The sequence below is a fragment of the Artemia franciscana genome, chromosome 4 (assembly GCF_032884065.1).
Source record: "Artemia franciscana chromosome 4, ASM3288406v1, whole genome shotgun sequence".
Lineage (NCBI taxonomy): Eukaryota > Metazoa > Arthropoda > Branchiopoda > Anostraca > Artemiidae > Artemia > Artemia franciscana.
The window spans coordinates 20,627,564-20,645,573 of record NC_088866.1 but is presented as its reverse complement, the minus strand read 5'-3'; the positions used below and the strand labels follow the sequence as shown (position 1 = coordinate 20,645,573).

The 18,010-nt window shown below is 34.5% G+C and overlaps 1 long non-coding RNA gene across 1 annotated transcript in view; it reads right to left on the bottom strand.

Annotated features, from left to right (window-relative positions):
• Positions 1–1,424: 1,424 nt before the first annotated feature.
• Positions 1,425–18,010, bottom strand: part of LOC136025637 (uncharacterized) — a 31,542-nt gene continuing 14,956 nt past the window's right edge. Inside the window, exons 2-3 of the long non-coding RNA XR_010617129.1 lie at positions 7,143–7,298; positions 1,425–1,584 (exon numbers count right to left, since the gene is read on the bottom strand). This is a non-coding gene — a long non-coding RNA (uncharacterized LOC136025637). The remainder of the gene's footprint in view (positions 1,585–7,142; positions 7,299–18,010) is intronic.

Here is an 18,010-nt window from a genome sequence, read left to right as displayed (position 1 = left end):
ATTTCTGATAGGTTTTGTGTGTATTGATGAGTTGGACCTGTACCCTCGCTCTAACTACTCTTGTATGTGTCTGAACAACTTGGACAACTTTATATATATATATATATATATATATATATATATATATATATATATATATATATATATATATATATATATATATATATATATATATATATATATATATACATATACATATATATATATATATATATATATATATATATATATATATATATATATATATATATATATATATATATATATTATATATATATATATATATATATATATATATATATATATATATATATATATATATATATATATATATATATATATATATATATATATATATATATATATATATATATATATATATATATATATATATATATATATATATATATATATATATATATATATATATATATATATATATATATATATATATATATATATATATATATATATATATACATATATATATACATATATATATATATATATATATATATATATATATATATATATATATATATATATATATATATACATATATTAGGAATATACAGTTGGTAGGTGAATGCAATGTTTCTTACTATGGTTTTGTTGAGGGTTGGCCTCCTTATCGGTCACTTGTGGTGTAGTTACAGTGTTCTCCATCGGCAAAGTTTAAATTTAGTTGACTAAAAACGATGAAGTGTAATCTAAGTTGAAAAGTAGACTTTTCCGCATAAGTATATAAACTCGAACGATGTCTTTATTATTACTGTTACCTTCAAATTGTTAATGTTAACCAGTAATTCGAAAGAATTCTCAAAGAAAAATTAAACGAAATAAAATCATAACTAAATAATAGCTGAACTAGAAAGGAATGAAAAAAATAAATGTCTATCTCTAGAGTGGTTTTTAACTTTTGATAAAAGTCTCTTTTTTGGTTTATATGTATATTTTATCAATGAAGACTGCTTGCTGAAGTTCTTTGTCAAAATATCTACTTTGTTTCGTTTTACTCTTCCACTAATAGAACAATATCCTTTTACTTTCTTATTTTGTCTTGTCTTTTGTCATTTTGTTATTTTATCTTTTCGTCTAATTTTCTGTCTTCGTTTTTAAAACAGAAAAACTCACAGTTCTTTTTAAGAAGAAAAGTAGGTATACCTAATGCTTTAGAAAGTGTATAAAGAGAGCACGAATGTGTATTAAAGTTTCAACGGCGGGGCGTAGCTCAAAAAATATTTGCGGCAACTCAGATTTACTCTCCACCCGTTTTACAATACAAGTTCCATTTATTGGTTAAATTTAATTTCTACAATTTTATTTTGTTCTCAAGGTTCTTATACGTTTCACTTAAATTCTAAAACGCATCATATCCTCTTTTCTAATTCAAAGAAATAAAAGAAAATTAGCCTTACGATTTTGAACAGATGTTGGAGCTGGAAATACGAAAATTTTGCAGCATACTTTGTCGACAAAAGGGATGCGAAAGACATATTTTGGTTATGTTTGGTCACTGTATTTAAGCAGTTCTAGGATGTCAACCTCTTAAAAGTTTAAAATTGATTTTCTTCCAAGTGGTTTCTGGAAAAAAAAATTTAAAAAGCATGAAATCCCCAAGAACCATCTCAAAATACACTGTGTTTCCCGAAAACCACTTCTGTAACCTACTTTCTGACACCTTACTCATGATTTCATTTTTAAAACGGGCCATGCACAAAAGGAGATACTGTTTGCCTTGCCACAAAGCATAAAGCCTAGCCCAATTCATACCATTACTTCTAAAATTCCAACATGTACAAGCTGAGGCTCCATTAATTTGCCTGCAAGTACAACACCAATTGTTTGTTCCAGATCTAATTGATAGTAATTTAAATACATGTGTTAAACCAGACATCTCCACATAAGCGCTTAACCAAAAATTGCAAAAAACCGTCATTGTGACGCATTATTATTTACAATCATTGTGCAGCCACTTGCATAAAAATAAACTTCCATAATCCAAAATACACCGGAAAAAAAAATAAGATTATACGAATAATTGGTTACCACTCTGTTATAGAGATCAACTCTTTAGTCATAACTCTGAATTATGGTAACAAAGTAGCTACTTCAGGAAATGCAACAGTAGCTTGTTGATACAAACTTTTCAATTGGCAGGGTAGAATGGTAACCAGACCCTCTTTCAGATTTGGAAGATGCGAAGCTAAATCATTCTTTGACAGCGGTATATTTATAGCTACCCCTGTACAGTAGGTACTAGGGTCTCCTTTTAGATAGAAGATGCGAGTCTAAACGGCTCTAAAATGACAAAAGAAACTACCTTGTAGCGTCAAAGTCGATGGAGTTACACCCGGGAAAGATGGTGTCTGCGTTTTATACGTGTGCACCAACAGGTTTTATCTTCAAAACTTACTGCTACCCAGCATTTCTTAGGCTCCACTTTGAATCTGAAAATTCCGAGATCAATTCGTTTGGTATTAATGAGATCTCTTTTTAGTAACCGCAGTAAAGTGGCTAATAGGCTCTCCATCAGACCTGGAGGATGTTCATTCAAGCAACTTTCAGGCAACGGTCTTTGTTGGATAAATCGGCAACACTAGGCTATTTATTTTCAATCATGGACTGCCCAGCATCCCGCCAGTCAATCCTGGCGTAGGTGTAACCCAAATGTAGGTATAACCCAACAGAAAAATACTAGGAGTGAAACCCATTAAGCTCCAATATGGTGACCTTTGGTATTCTCTCCACTGAAGAATACGAAAACTAGGGGTTTATTTTCTAGGTATACACCAACTGTTATCTTACAGTGTCTATTTCCCTAAGCAAAAAATAGGCAAAAATGCACAATATGTATGCAAGAACTTACGTTAATTGGTGAAAAATCTACTTGAACAAAAGTGGTCAGGTAACCTATTTTCTATTTTGTCTGTTTAACCTGTTTTCTACAGTAGTCCAGCACGCAGAGGTAAAGTGGAAAAAGGCGAATGAGAGGTAATGGGTGGTTACTCTTTATTCACAGTATGACCATTGTTCTTAAGCTGATCACTAATGCTATACCATGAATACTATAGTGTACATTGAGTTGAAGCTATTCCATATTCAGAGTTTTGATCTAACGTGACCGGATAACTTGTATAAGACTGTTCTATTTCACTTTTTTTACCACTAATAATAATCAAAACCATGTATCAGAAAAGTATTTTTTCATAAAATTCAAATTCTGAGATAGTTGTTGTAAATAGTATTATAGTCATTTTTCTGAACAATTTTATTTTTGAATAATGGACTGAGCAGTTCGATAGGTTCATTTCTCACTTCATCAGATGTATTTCCTGTAGCTCAGCTACCTAGTAAACTATATAATTTTTCAATCATATCATTTGCATTCATGTAAATGCCAGTTCCTTGCTGAGGTTGTATTTTTACATTAAAGTTATTTTTAATAGTTTTTAACTTTTCTTTCTAATTCACTAGGTTTCACATCTTTTACCTTTCCGCAATATCCTTGATTAAGCATTCCTGATTCATTTAATGCCTCCTTTAAATATTGATAATTGTCTAAATAAAACTATGCATTTCATTCATTTCAAATAAAAACTAGGAATTCCTTAGGATCATAGTCCTTATTTATTTCTCTCAAAAGTTTTTTCATCTATCCCAGAATTGACGTTAGCAATGAAATTTGGTTTATTTGGGGGAGGAGGGGGGGGGGGTAAAATATCTTGACTTCACTGAGCTGGATTGCTTGCTGGAGAACCTGATGCGTTGCTTAAAAGTTGATCCAGTCGTTGAAATCGTCTTCTTAAGTTAGTGTAATTTCTATGTAATATATCAATAATCATGTTTGTATTTTTATCTTCTGCTTCAATGATTGGAACACCCTTCTTCTCAGCATAGTCACGAAATCCAGCTTGCTCTAAGGAACGTTCTTGAACTATATTTCTTTGTGTTTTTCTGCTATTCAATATACTCGCTAATAATTTATTCAAATTTATAGGATCCATTTATAGAATGAAAGTTTTTATTGAATAGCTGTCGAAAATTCTTTTTGTAAAACATACCAGTAATGAGTTCAAAAGTTTTATCCAACAGTTCGTACGTTAGGGGTTGTATGGTTACCCGCTGCTATTTGAAACATTTCAGTTGTGTAATTTGGTAGGTAGCACTTATGAAAAACACCCTTACTTTTATTAATTCCATCCAAATCATCAACAATGAATTTGTTTCTGGACGCTTTTTGAACTTCCAGGAAATAAATTAGTGTACACTTTATTTTCATATTTTTACTTGCCTCTATTGGTTTCATTTTGATGTATCGATGATAAGAATTGTTAACAAAAGAGGGTGATGCATCCATCCAATGTTTTGTGTTGCTATGAGTAAAATATTTGCATAATTTCTCTTTGGCTGTTCTATTAAACAAATAAACAATTTGAGCTTTCAGTTCACTTTCAGATGGGAACCAATGAATTTCATGACTCTTAAAAAATATTTGAATGCTTTTCATAGCAAATTCTTTACCTTTATCTGTTTGTAATTATTTAGGTTCTCTATTTTTAATAAAATTCTTAAAAACATTCCTTACCCGCTTTATCCTTTTAAGAAATAAACCAAGCATATTTACTAAAACATTCGATGACTGTAAGAATGTAATTAAATTATTATTTTCACTTTTATACTGATGTATATAAACCAAGTCTGCTTACCACTTGTCATCGACACTATGAATGTAAACGTATCTTTTTTCAAATGTACGATAAGCTGGATGGTATAATTTTTTTTTTTTTTGATTTGACAACACTTCTCTGATTTTTGTTTTTGATACAGTAAAACCATATTCTTTAATTTTCTATGTAGATCGTCAATCCTTGAAAATTTTGAATAATAGAGTTATAAAACTTTGCTTTTTTACGCTGTTCTTGCCATTACAAATACCGCTTTCTTTTATCCAGGGTTTTTGCTTATTGCTTACTTTTTTTTTAAAACAATGTTTTTTATAAAATGATATAAAACTCTCTGCTGAATAAAAAATACCATTATCAGGCACTAATTCCTTAAGAAATAAATGAGAGTCAAAGAGAGATTATGCAATACAATAGGGATATGTTTTGGAATTCCAAAGTTTTTATTATATTCTGTTGGTTGAGCAATGTCACAAAATTTACCTGAAAAAGACTTTACCTTTGTTAAATTACCTGACCATTTAAAGGAAAACAATACCTTAGACTATTACCAAAAATTAAAAGAGTACGTTCAATCAGAAATGAATAAGGATAATGTAGGAGCCATTTACAAAGTTGATTTAGAATATTCAAGAGAGTTGCACAATTTACATAAAGATTTACCACTAGCTCCTGAAAATTTCCAATATAAATTAAGTACAAGTTTAAATAATAAAATACATCATGTTTTGCATTATAATAATTTAGAATTTTATTTAAAAACATGGCTTAGTATTGGAAAAAATGCATAGGATACTAGTGTTTACTGAGTCACCCTATTTACCTTAAATTACCTTAAATCGCATTTAAACCGAGATAAGCTGGACTGCATCCTCCTGTAGAACATCTCGCTGTTAAACATCTCGATTTAAAAGAATATATGAATCAAAATACTAAATTACGATCAAAGGGAACGAATGATTTAGAGAATGATATTTTTAAACTCACGAATAATGCTTGTTTTAGGAAAACCGTGGAAAATATTGACATAACTTTAGATCGTTAGTAATCATTAGCGAGAATTTCTCGGTTGCCAGAATGGCAAAGTCAAGAATAAATATAAATAAACCTATTAATATTGGATTCGCTATATTAGAGTTATCTAAGTTACTGATGTATGAATTTTATTACGAATACAAGAAATCAAAATATAGTGAAAACATTGACTAATGTTATATGGGTACAGATAGCTTTATTTATGATATTCGAACTGAGGATTTTTATGAAGACATTAAAGCTGACCTCCAAGAAAAAATTGATACTTCAGATTATAAAAAGATAACCCTTATAACTTCCATGCAGTCAATAAAAAAGTGATAGGTATGATGAAGAATGAATTATCTGGAACAACAGTATATGAGTTTATTAGTTTAAAATCAAAAGTATATGCTTATTCAAAAGAGGGTGACGATGAAACCAAAGCTAAGAAAAATTGAAAGTTATTAAAACGAATATCGCTAAGATAAAAATAATATTACATAATTATAAAGATGTATTATTCGGAAAAGTGGAAAGCTTATCAGAACTCAGTATATTTTAAGAAATAATGAACATAGAATATTATTAGAAAAACAAAATAAAAAAGCTCTAGATCCTAATGGTACTAAAAGAAAGGTTTTAAAAAATAAATTAAACACGGTACTTTGGGGATTTAATCCATTGAAGATATAAGCCAGTTAAAGTATTATTTAGTTATTTAAGTTATTATAATTAAGCTAGTTAAGTATTAAAGTTAACCTTCATCATTAAAGTTAAGCTATAAGCTTCAAAGCTGTAAGCTTCATAGTTGAATTTTAAAAATTTTGACCAAGTAAATGGATGGAAATGCACCTTTTAAAGCATATGAATGTGGAAAAAATAAAAATCGTTTTAAAAATAAACATTTGGTAGCATCTCAAGGGCCGTTTCGACTATTGATATGTGGTTTGGCCAAGGGAAGAGAATTACCCAAGGAGGGAAGTCAGGTTTACCAGCGTTATTAGAAAAACGATCAGAAATTAAACTAAAAGAAACAAGCCATTTCAGCTGAAAGTAAGGAGCAACATTAAACGAACAGTGCTAACAGTAATTATCCTTAATTTAGAATATTATATTATTTAGAACGAACAGTAATTATTCAATATATGAACGGGTTGCCCTCTTCCTTAATACCTTGCTTTTTACACTAAAGTCTGAGTGTTTGGCCCAACTTTTTAAGAACAACTCCTAAAAGACAAGGGTCGTTTAAAAAAAGCTCAATTTAACATATTTTGTCTTGGAAAACGGTGTATTACCAGTGGGCAGTACTCTATAAACTGGGTTTACCACTAGAATTGTAATTTTTTTACTTTATTAAATAGGGTAATTTTCCGTAATAATATCTCCTTGTTATTCCAAGGAAATCCAAGCGGTTCTAGCAAGTTAGGATCCCAATGCTACCTGGTTTACGGCTTTCCTTGCGCGTCATCTATGTTAATGTATCGATTTCCTGAGCACTCAAATTAGCAATCTGAAATGAGCACTGAACTTCTTGGAAAGAAACATCAAACAGACAAAATAATATGGAGGAAAAATAGTAGCCATGGTCCTTAATACCTGTAATAAGAGAAATAATTCCGTCATAGAAGTATTATGCTATGGAACTGTAACTGTTATAGAAATGTATAAACTTAAAAGTGTTTTAATAAATTTACTCTTGCTGCTGGAAACTTATCACCGGACTCACTTTAGTCTTCTTAGGTCAAAACAGGCACGTATGTTTCTCCTATATCCTACTCTGTGGAAAGGTCTTCTCTTTGCTCCCTAGCATTAAGCTCCTATCTCCTGAAAATCCTTTATTCCGGCCTCTTCCCAGCTCATTTGAGGACGTCTTACTTTTTTTTGGCCCTTGCGGGATGATCTTTCAGCCTGGAAACGCAATTTAGCCATGTTAACGCATCCTTTTTGCTTAGAATTTATCGCAATGTCGTGTTTTTACTGGACTAAAATTTCTTCAAGAGTGCCACTCCTTATGGTCATTCTGAAACTCTGTTTTCGGAGCCACGGTTCTGGTTATGTGAAGTAGTGAATGGTCAAATCAGAACTCGTTGTGAGCCTGCACAGATTGGGGCTCCACAGCAGAGATAGGGAAAGTGGAAAAAGCATATGGTGCAGCAGATACCTGCAATTATCTCACAATACCAGATAATCCCATCCTGCTATGTCCAGTCTATCCTTGTCGGCGCATATTAATGACATAATTGTCTATATTTATGGCGACTGACATCAGATGGCTGACTCAAAAATCAGCCAATTTAACCGATAGTCTGGCAAGGGTGAGGACAGGAGAGATCATAAGGAAAGTTCATCCGGTTTCCATACCTATTTCAACTGTAGATTTGGCTAGTTGGTGGGTTAAAGAATATGTAAAATATTCAATTCAAAACGAGTAAGGTCAAGCGCTCGTTGACATTTTCTTAGTGATTCTCAATAAGAAAAATACTCTTCATCCCCCCCCCCCACCTATCTCTTTTATTCAGATTCTTATGAGTTTAATATTGTTTTTCCCATATGCTTTGAGAGTCCAATTCAGCCGGTGAAAAGAAATATTTAGATTTTTAATACTTTATCAAAATGCGTCTTAAGTAGTATAAAGATTGAAAATATTTCCACTTGACTAAATCTATGTAATTTCTATGTGTTTGAATAAATAGTATTCAGTAAATGCCGATCTAGATTTTTAAAATTAAATATTTTATCATTTTTAGTATTTTTAATTTTTTAACTCGAGCTGTCACTAAAGAAAGGGTAAGGGATTACGAAAGATTTGTACCTATATGATGAGAAAAAGAGCCCAAACACTTTTTTTATGAACATAAAAAAATGATTTTTTTTTATGATTTTAAATATATAATTTTCATCAAGTTTAGTCTTACCCATCAAAAGTTACGAGCCTGAGAAAATTGGCCTTATTTTAGAAAACAGGGGGAAGCACCCCGTAAAAATCATAGAATCTTAACGAAAATCACACCATCAGATTCAGCATATCAGAGAACCCTTCTGGAGGAGTTTCAAGCTCCTACCTACAAAAATGTGGAATTTTGTATTTTTGCCAGAAGGCAGATCACGGATGCGTGTTTATTTGTTTGGGTTGTTTTTTTGTTTTTTTTCCCATGGGGGATCGTATCGACCCAGTGGTCATAGAATGTTGTGAGAGGGCTGTTTCTAACGAAAATGAAAAGTTCTAGTACCCTTTTTAAGTGACCAAAACAATTGGAGGGCAGCTTGGCTCCCTCCCACGCTAATTATTTTCCCAAAGTCAACGAATCAAAATTCTAAGATAACCATTTTATTCAACGTAGTCGAAAAACCTTATAAATATGTCTTTGGGGACGATTTACTCCCCCACAGTCCCCTTGGTGGGGGCTACAAGTTACAATCTTTGACCAGTGCTTACATATAGTAATGGTTATTGGGAAGTGTACAGACGTTTTCAGGGTGATTTTTTGGTTGGGGGAGGGGTTGAGAAGAGGGGTTTATTTTGGGGGAACTTTCCATCGAGGAATTTGTCATGGGGGAAGAAAATTTCCATGAAGGGAGCGCAGGATATTCTAGCATTATTTAAAAAAAATGAAAAAATAAAAATGAAAAAGTTTTTTCAGCTGGAAGTAAGGAGCAGCATTAAAACTTAAAACGAACAGAAGTTATTACGCATATGAGAAGCTCACCTCCTCCTAATACCTTACTCTTTACGCTAAAGTATTTTTAAGTAATTTCAACTATTTATTCTACGGCTCTTGTGATTCAGGGGTCATTCTTAATGAACTGGGACAAAATTTAAGCTTTAGTGTAAAGAGCGAGGTATTAACGAGGGTGTGAACCTGCTCATATATGTAATAAAAACATGAGAATACAAAACTTCGTTACGTAGGCTAATTTATAAGTTACGTTTATCTTTTACTAATAAAAACATTCGTAAAAAATTAAAAGTTCTAATTGCTTTTTAAGTAACCAAAAAATCGGAGGGCAACTAGGCTTCCTCCCCCTCTCTTTTTTTCTCAAAATCATTCATTCGATCAAAACTATGAGAAAGCCATTTAGCCAAAAAAATAAATATGCAAATTTCGTTTTAATTATCCCTCTCGAGGACTTGGGTTGCTTCCTCCTCAATGCTCCGCTCTTTACGCTAAAGTCTTTACTGTTTTAAAAAGAAGAGTTGAGAAAAAGAGTCAAACTTAAGCGTAAAGAGCGGGGCGTTGATGAGGAAGCAGCCCCTTTCATATACGAAGTAATTTCTGTTCGTTTTAAGTTTTAATGTCGCTCATTACTTTCAGTTAAAAAAAACTTGTTTTTTTATTTAATCCAACCAAAGATGATAAAAGATGAAGTAAGGTTAGGTTAGAGTATGTTAGTTGTGTTACGAGAGCAACACTTTGGTTTTGTCCCGTTTTTTTTCCTATGCCGCCGATCTCAGCTTATTCCTGGAAACTGTTTAGGGTCTAACCTGTGCGGTTTTTACGGAAAGTGTGGACCTCAGGTCGAATTGATGAATATGACATTACATTTTTGACTCTTACCTGGGGCCAAAAAGAATGGTTTTAGCTTGTCCACGAGCAAGAGCCTATGGTGTGTGAAGTGAAGTGGAGTTATATAGCCTATGTCAGAGAAGAGTACCCGAAGTTGTGCAGCCAAGCTTTTGTTTCATCAAAGCATGTTTCTACTTTCGAGTGGAAAGCTCCGTTCTAGCCGGCAAGCAGGCAGGCACCACTTTCAAATTGAAGATGGACTAAACTCTATAAGTGTTAAATATATGTGGCAGTTACCCGGCCCACAGCCAATATATCTTCTTTGAGTGATAAATAGAAAAATTTACAGAAGCAAAAATGTGGCATTTTCCCACGGGTCCGAAAGTGCTGCCATCTATTGTTTTTACCCATTTCTGTTCGTGATTTCAGCTGAGTTTATCATTCGGTTTTTCGGACTTGGGATTACGGTAGAGAAATGGCATTAGATATTCCTAATAAACATTAAAAGTTCCCTTATTGCTAAGGAAATTGGAGCTTATCCTCTGCTCCTTTTTAAGTGGTGACGTTAGAAAGTTGGCCTACGGCAAAAAAAAAATCAACTTTTGAACTAAAAATGACATAATTCTTTTTTCGACGGGAATCAATAGCTCTTAATGAGCTGATCAAAGTATATGATATATATTTTTTGGTTCAAAAATTCCTTCATGAGGTATAACAGTTTGAAAGTTTCAAGGGGTTGACAACTTCAGTAGTAAAGTACACACTGAAACGAAATCTAGGCCGATACAAATTGTGAGACATATAGAGGACTCGTAAGTAACAGTCGGCTTTTAGGTAATAATCACCTTCGGCAATGAGGGGTGCCACTTTTGCTAGTTGGTGTACCCTATTATTTGTTTCCGGTGTAATTGATGGTTAAACTAATTTGGTTATAGTGGTAAGACATGTAGGGGACTTATAAGTAATAATCGGCTGTTGGGCTACAATCATCTTCAGTGGTGAGGGGTTTGCAACTTTTACTAGTTGGTGTACCCATTTATTTGTTTCCGGTGAACTTGATGTCTATCACGGGAGAGGGACTTGTAAGTAAGAATCTGTTCACTTTGGACTAGAAATTTGTGCAAATTGGTGCACATTGTATTCGATCTCTTTAAATCTGACAGAAATGAGTTTTTACGCAACGGGTACAAACAATAACGTAAAACAATGAGCTAGTTTCGTAATAATTAGTGTCGCCTATGGTATTTTAATCCTGAAAAGTTACGGATAGCTTTATAATACCAACTAGATTATATAAGATATTGTTCCAAGTTTTCATCCGTCACGATGTCTACGATTGAAAAGGATAAAGTTCAACTGGCTGCAAAGTCAATCTAGTCCCTTCTTTCGATATTATTTTGTAGTTGTTGTTTTTTCAACGCTGAGGAATAGCCTTTGGTCATGTGATAACTGATCGCGTTCTTGTTTGAACATGCCGTTTTAAAAACTTCGATAGGCTGACAACTTCATCACTTAACCGATAGTGAAGAAACAAGCACAAACAAGAACGTAAAACAATGAGATAGTTTGGTAATAATTAATAGAATGTCATCTATGTTATTTTGATCCTGAAAACTTAGGGATAGCTTTATAATACCAACTAGATTATATAAGATATTGTTCCGAGTTTTCATCTGTCACGATTTCTACGATTGAAAAGAATAAATTTCAACTGGCTGCAAAGTCAATTTAGTCCCTTCTTTCGATGCTATTTTGTTGTTGTTTTTTCAACGCTGAGGAATAGCCTTTGATCATGTTTTTACTGATCGATAGCGAAGAAACAAAACTAAAGTGTTGCTCTCGCAACACTTTAGTCGGCGAAGCCGGACAAAGGTTGCCACAACACTTCACGTTGCCCGGGCAACGTAGGTATAGTTTATGTTAGGGTCCGTTAAATTTAGTTTTAAATGTCAGAAATGGAACCTAATCTAAGCAAGCCTAACCCACTGTAACCTCACCAAACCGAATCTAATATATTTTAACCTAACCTGTCATCATCAAACCTTGCATTAAATTCAAAAAGTTGACTGGCATTTGTGACAAAATCCAACGAGAAAAAAAAAAAACAAGAGCTAAGAGCTCATATGGCACTTGTGACGAGGTCGGAAGAACCAAGAGCCAAGAGCTCATATGGTATGAGCTCTAGCAAAATTCTAAGAATCAATAGATTGCTTTAAAATGAAAATCAGAGGCGTAATGCCCGTCGGGATGTACAATAAGAGCTCTGAGTCACGAAGTCCTTCTAAATATCAAAATTCATTAGGATCCGATCACCCACTTGTAAGTTAAAAATACCTCAATTTTTGACCATACCCAGATGGTCGAATCGGGGAAAACAACTTTATCAAGTCAATTTGTGCAGCTCCCTGATACACCTACCAATTTTCATCGTCCTAGCACGCCCAGAAGCACCAAACTCGCCAAAAAACTTAACACCACCACCTAACTCCACCAAAGAGAGCGGATCCAGTCCGGTTACGTCTATAACGTATCTACGACATTTATAAGCGTTTTCCGAGATTTCCGTTTTCCCTCTCCAACTCCCCCCAATGTCAAAATATCTGGTAGGGATTTGAAATAAGAACTCTGAGACATGGATTCCTTCTAGATATCAAATTTCACTAAGATCTGTCACCCGTTCTTAAGTTAAAAATACCTCAATTTTTCTGATTTTTCCGAATTAACAACCCGCAAATCCCTCAAAGAGAACGGATCCGAACCAATTATGTCAGTCTCGTATCTATAACTTGTGTTTATTCTTCCCATAAGTTTCATCCCGATCTCTCCACTCTGAGTGTTTTCCAAGACTTCCGATTTCCAAGATTTATGTTTCCCTCCTCCAACCCTCTATGTCCCCCGATCCGATTCGAATTGAAAGTGGAGCATCTGAGACATAAGATTCTTCTATATATCAAGTTTCATTAACATCCGATCACTCATTCGTAAAATACCTCGATTTTCACGTTTTCCAAGAATTTCAGTTTCCCCCTTCAACTACCTTCAATGTCACCGGATCCGGTCGAGATTTAAAATTAGAGTTCTAAAGCACAAGATCCTTCTAGAAATCCAATTTCGTTATGATCTGATCGCCTGTTCGTAAGTTACAAATATCTCATTTTTTCGAATTTTTCCGAATTACCCCCCCCCCAACTCCACCAAAGAGAGCGGATCTGGTCCAGTTATGTCAGTCACCTATCTTAGACTTGTGCTTATTCTTTCCACCAAGTTTCATCCTGATCTCTCCGCTTTAAGTGTTTTCCAAGATTTCCGCCTAATGACACTAGATCTGGTCGGAATTTAAAATAAGAGATCTAAGTTTTGAGGTCCTTTTAAATATGAAATTTCATTAAGATACGATCACTCTTTCGTAAGTCAAAAATACCTCATTTTTATAATTTTTCAGAATTAAAAAACTCCTTCAAAGAGAGCCGATCCGCTCCATTTATGTCAATCCCGTATCTACGACTTGTGGTTATTTTTCCCACAAAGTTTCATCCTGATCCCTAAAGTCTAAGCGTTTTCAGAGATTTTAGGTTCCCCCCTCAATTCCCCCCAATGTCACCGGATCCAGTCAGGATTTAAAATAAGAGCTCTGAGACACGATATTCTTCCAAACTTCAAATTTCATTAAGATCCGATCACTTCTTCTGAAGTTAAAAATACCTCATTTTGTCTACTTTTCAGAATTAAGCCCCCCCCCAACTCCCCCAAACAGAGCAGATCCGTTGAAATAAGACCTCTGAGACATGATATCCTTCCAAAAATAAAATTTCATTAAGATTCCATCACCCGTTCGTAAGTTAAAAATACTTCATTTTTTCAATTTTTTCCTAATTAACCGACCCCCCACTCCCCCCAAATAGTCAAATCGCAAAAAAGACTATTTTTAATTTAATGAGGTCCGGTCCCTGATACGCCTGCCAAATTTCATCGTCCTAGCTTACCTGGAAATGCCTAAAGTAGCGAAATTGGGACAGATAGACAGACAGACCGACAGTCAGACAGACCGACAGAATTTGCAATTGCTATATGTCACTTGGTTTATACCGAGTGCCACAAAAAAGTATTTCGGAATTCACTGGTGAATGTCGACATCCCATCCACCAATTTGTGGACATTCACGGTAACATATATATAGATATAATAGTCAGAGCGCCAGATTCTGTATCTCGCTTATTTCGATTAGTACCCACGCCGGAAGGTACAAAAAGTTAAGGATGGATCCCATGGTAGTGTTCATGCTGAAAACGAATATCGTAGGGCGCTTGTTCGCCGTTGCTGCGTTTCTGAGATAAAGGCCAAAAACACCAAATTTGGCCTATAAGTGGGTTCGACGATTCCAATTTTTTTTTACAGATAAGATTGGTCAAATCCAGCGTACGCTTACATCAATAAAAAGAAAAGACTTGGGGCTGCACGAATATGATTTTTGTTTGTAAAAAAATAATAAAGAAATAGCACACTTTTTACTGCAGTTTAAAAGAAAATCTGATTTTTGTCAACAAATTTCTAATAGAAAAGCTAAAAACTCAAAATTTTTTCAAGATAAAGTATTTTTTATATTAAAAAAGAATGCCCGTTTAATTCCAAACACATTGAGCTGGAAAAAAAGTTTAAATTATTGTATATTGGGGGTCTGCAACTTTTTTAGCGAGTGTACCCAATAATAGGAATTTTATTTAGTAACCTGCTACCTAGCGGGAAGTTTTTTTTTTCATCACGTGACAACAGGTAGAATTAATCATTCCTGGACAGATAGAAAGTCCTTGACCCTGAAGTGATGATGTAATACTATCAAAGAAAAGGTAAACACCAGTTAATTAGTGTTGTTTAGGCAGACAAACAGTTATTTTATGGGACATGATCGGTTTGTTAGAAAAATGGCTAAAAACATTGACTTATAGATTTCGGGCTCTTGGGTGTCAATACCGTATAGCAAGTGATCTTGGTATCACGATGATTCAGAAAGAACGCCCACGTTACTCTACGCCTCATTTTGGTCAAGTCATTTAGGACATTTAGTCAAGGCGATCCGTCACACAAACTCAATAGCCAAAGTTAATAGCCAAAAGTTAAAAACATGCTTCTAAAATAAATGTCTCATGAGAAAATTGACATTTTTAGCTGAGAAATATATCGATTTGTAGTCTAGCAAAATATTATTCTGGAAAAGAATTTGCAGGAATTTTTATTGATTTAGGCCTACTTTTTGCAGTTTTACATTGCAGTGAATAATATCTTTGGAGTAAATAAATAGCATAGTACTTAAATCATAAATTTGTAACCCATAACTGAATGGATGCTTTTAATAAATATTTGTGGTATGTTGTACCTTTCAATACAATAAATATTCTACCTCTGACCAGTCAATGGTACAACATATAGTTGCATGATGGGAAAAAGCATGAGGAAGTAAAACAAAACTGTCAATTATTTAGCATCATTTAGACAAGTTATATTTATAATTAAATCATACTTATAACTTCTCCTTTTGTTTTGGGCTAAGCAGCCTAGATGACCTTAGAACAAATTGGCAGGGATATTTAGCTCAGACATAAATAAATCTCTTAGAAAAAAATCCCAATGGGATTGCACCATAAATGTTGCTGGCATCAGCATTTCACATATGGTAATATTTCCCTGGGTCAATTTTAAAGATTTTATGTTGATAAGTGCACCACTAGGCACTATTGGAGCAGCTAATCTGTCAGGGTGGTCCAGAAAAAAAAACTATTTCTAGAGTTTCTGGAATGCTTCATTAAGCAGAGCAAGCCAACAAAGCTGCTACACCAGTAATTCTTCTGATGAACCATCACAAGAGTCATGTGACCAACAATCACTTTGGCAAAATCTTTTGGAATACATTTATTAATGTTTCATCTCCACAGCAGTCACAAAATACAGTCACTCAACAGTTCTGTTTTTGGACCTTTCAAAATCTTTTATAACATAGCAGTAAATGACTGGGTGTTGACACCAAGTAATTCTGGCAAGCCTATCATAATATATGATGCTGCTTCTTTAGCCGGATTAGAATATCCAACGTCCTTCTGCCAAACCAACATTGTAAATGACTTTAAGCTTGCTAGATTAGTGGCACTCAATGTAAATATTTTCACGGAAGATGAATTTCCATCTTTAACTACAACAGGGAAGCTCACGGACACCGGAGAGTCGATCTCCTTGAAATCAGCATGCAGACTCCGACGAGGGAAAGGAAAAAACCTCCAGATTTCCGCTCTTAGCACAATTGAAGAATGGGACTTGCAAGCTCAGCGTCTAAAAGCCAGCTCCTCGAAATTTTGCATAAAACCTGGGAGCATATGGGTGATCAGCTTCCGAACGCACTCAACCTTTTCTTCTCATATGGGCTCAAGGAAAGATTCAAAGTGTCTCTGGTGAAGCGTGGCTGCAGTCCAACTTTACCAGAACAATGTGATTACAGGGAATGCTTGTCCTCCAGCCACGAAGAGGCTGACCAACACCTTATGATACATGCCAAGTACGCTAGCCGTTACGCTTGTAGCATCGTTGTGCATACCGACGACACAGACGTTGCAGTAGCCTGTGTTCATTTTTTGAAGAGCTTCAAGCTGAAGGACTGAGCAAACTTTTCTTGAAGCTCCCAAGTTACATTATCCCAGTAAACGAGCTGGCGGATGGAGTCCACTTGTCCAAAGAGGAGCAGATTATGTTACCGTTCGTGCACTGTCTGGCAGGGTGTGAGCCAATGAACTTTTTCCTCGGCTTCGGGAAAGCTTCTATCTTAAACACCGTGGCGTCTCCAACTTTTGCCTCAAAAATGGTGTCTATGACGGAGCGAATCAAGGATGCAGAAGGGAAGCTTTCAGTCGACGCGTTTAGAGAATGTTACGACCTATCAAAATCCATGGTCATTGATTTGTATGGTAAACAGGCCGGATTTAATTCTCTGGCCAGTGTAAGGGATTACATTTGACGCCAGAAACAAGATGTGAGAAGACTGCCACCTTCTGACGATACCTTCGAGCCATGCATACAAAGAGCCATATTTGCTACATGGAAATTCTTGTCGTCAGTACAGGCTAAGCCGAGCATTCCAGATCCACTCCTCCATGGATGGAAGATGGCTGAAGGGGGAGTAGATGCGGTCGTCTCAAGCTGTAAAGAAGTATCAAGCCTGGAAGCTTACTGCAGAGGCAAAAGTGGAAGATGCATGAAAGACTGTAGCTGCTCGAAAATGAAAGGATGCTGTATCTTATGCTACTGCCATGGAACGAGGAGGGCATGCAGGGAGTCTGACCTTGCCCCACCTGAATTCTTGAAAGGAGAAAATGAGGAATATTTGTGTAAGTTTTATTTGATACCTTTTACTTTTAATTACAACAGGTCCCTAATCAGTTACTATTACCCAATTTTATGGGCAGGCCGAGTAAGACAACTCCAGTGCGCCGACTGAATCCATCTGTGAAGCAGAATTCTTTCATGTAGTAAATAGCTCAGTCGTATCAGTGGCAAATCAGGTCCCAAAAGGTAATTGCAGACGCCTTAATACACCAGAAAACATATTCGTCCATTCTAAAAAAAAAAATCTTTTTTAGTCAACATTTTTTTTAAACATATTTTTAGTAAAAATTAAAAATTTTAAACAGTTAGGAAGTTTGAAGTATTCCTACCCTTTGAAGAAAAAAAAAATGTCCCTTTTCACGATACGGCTAGTGATCATTTCAGTAACACGACAAAAAAAAACCGCAGACCTTTTAAAAATAAAAATAGTTTATATTT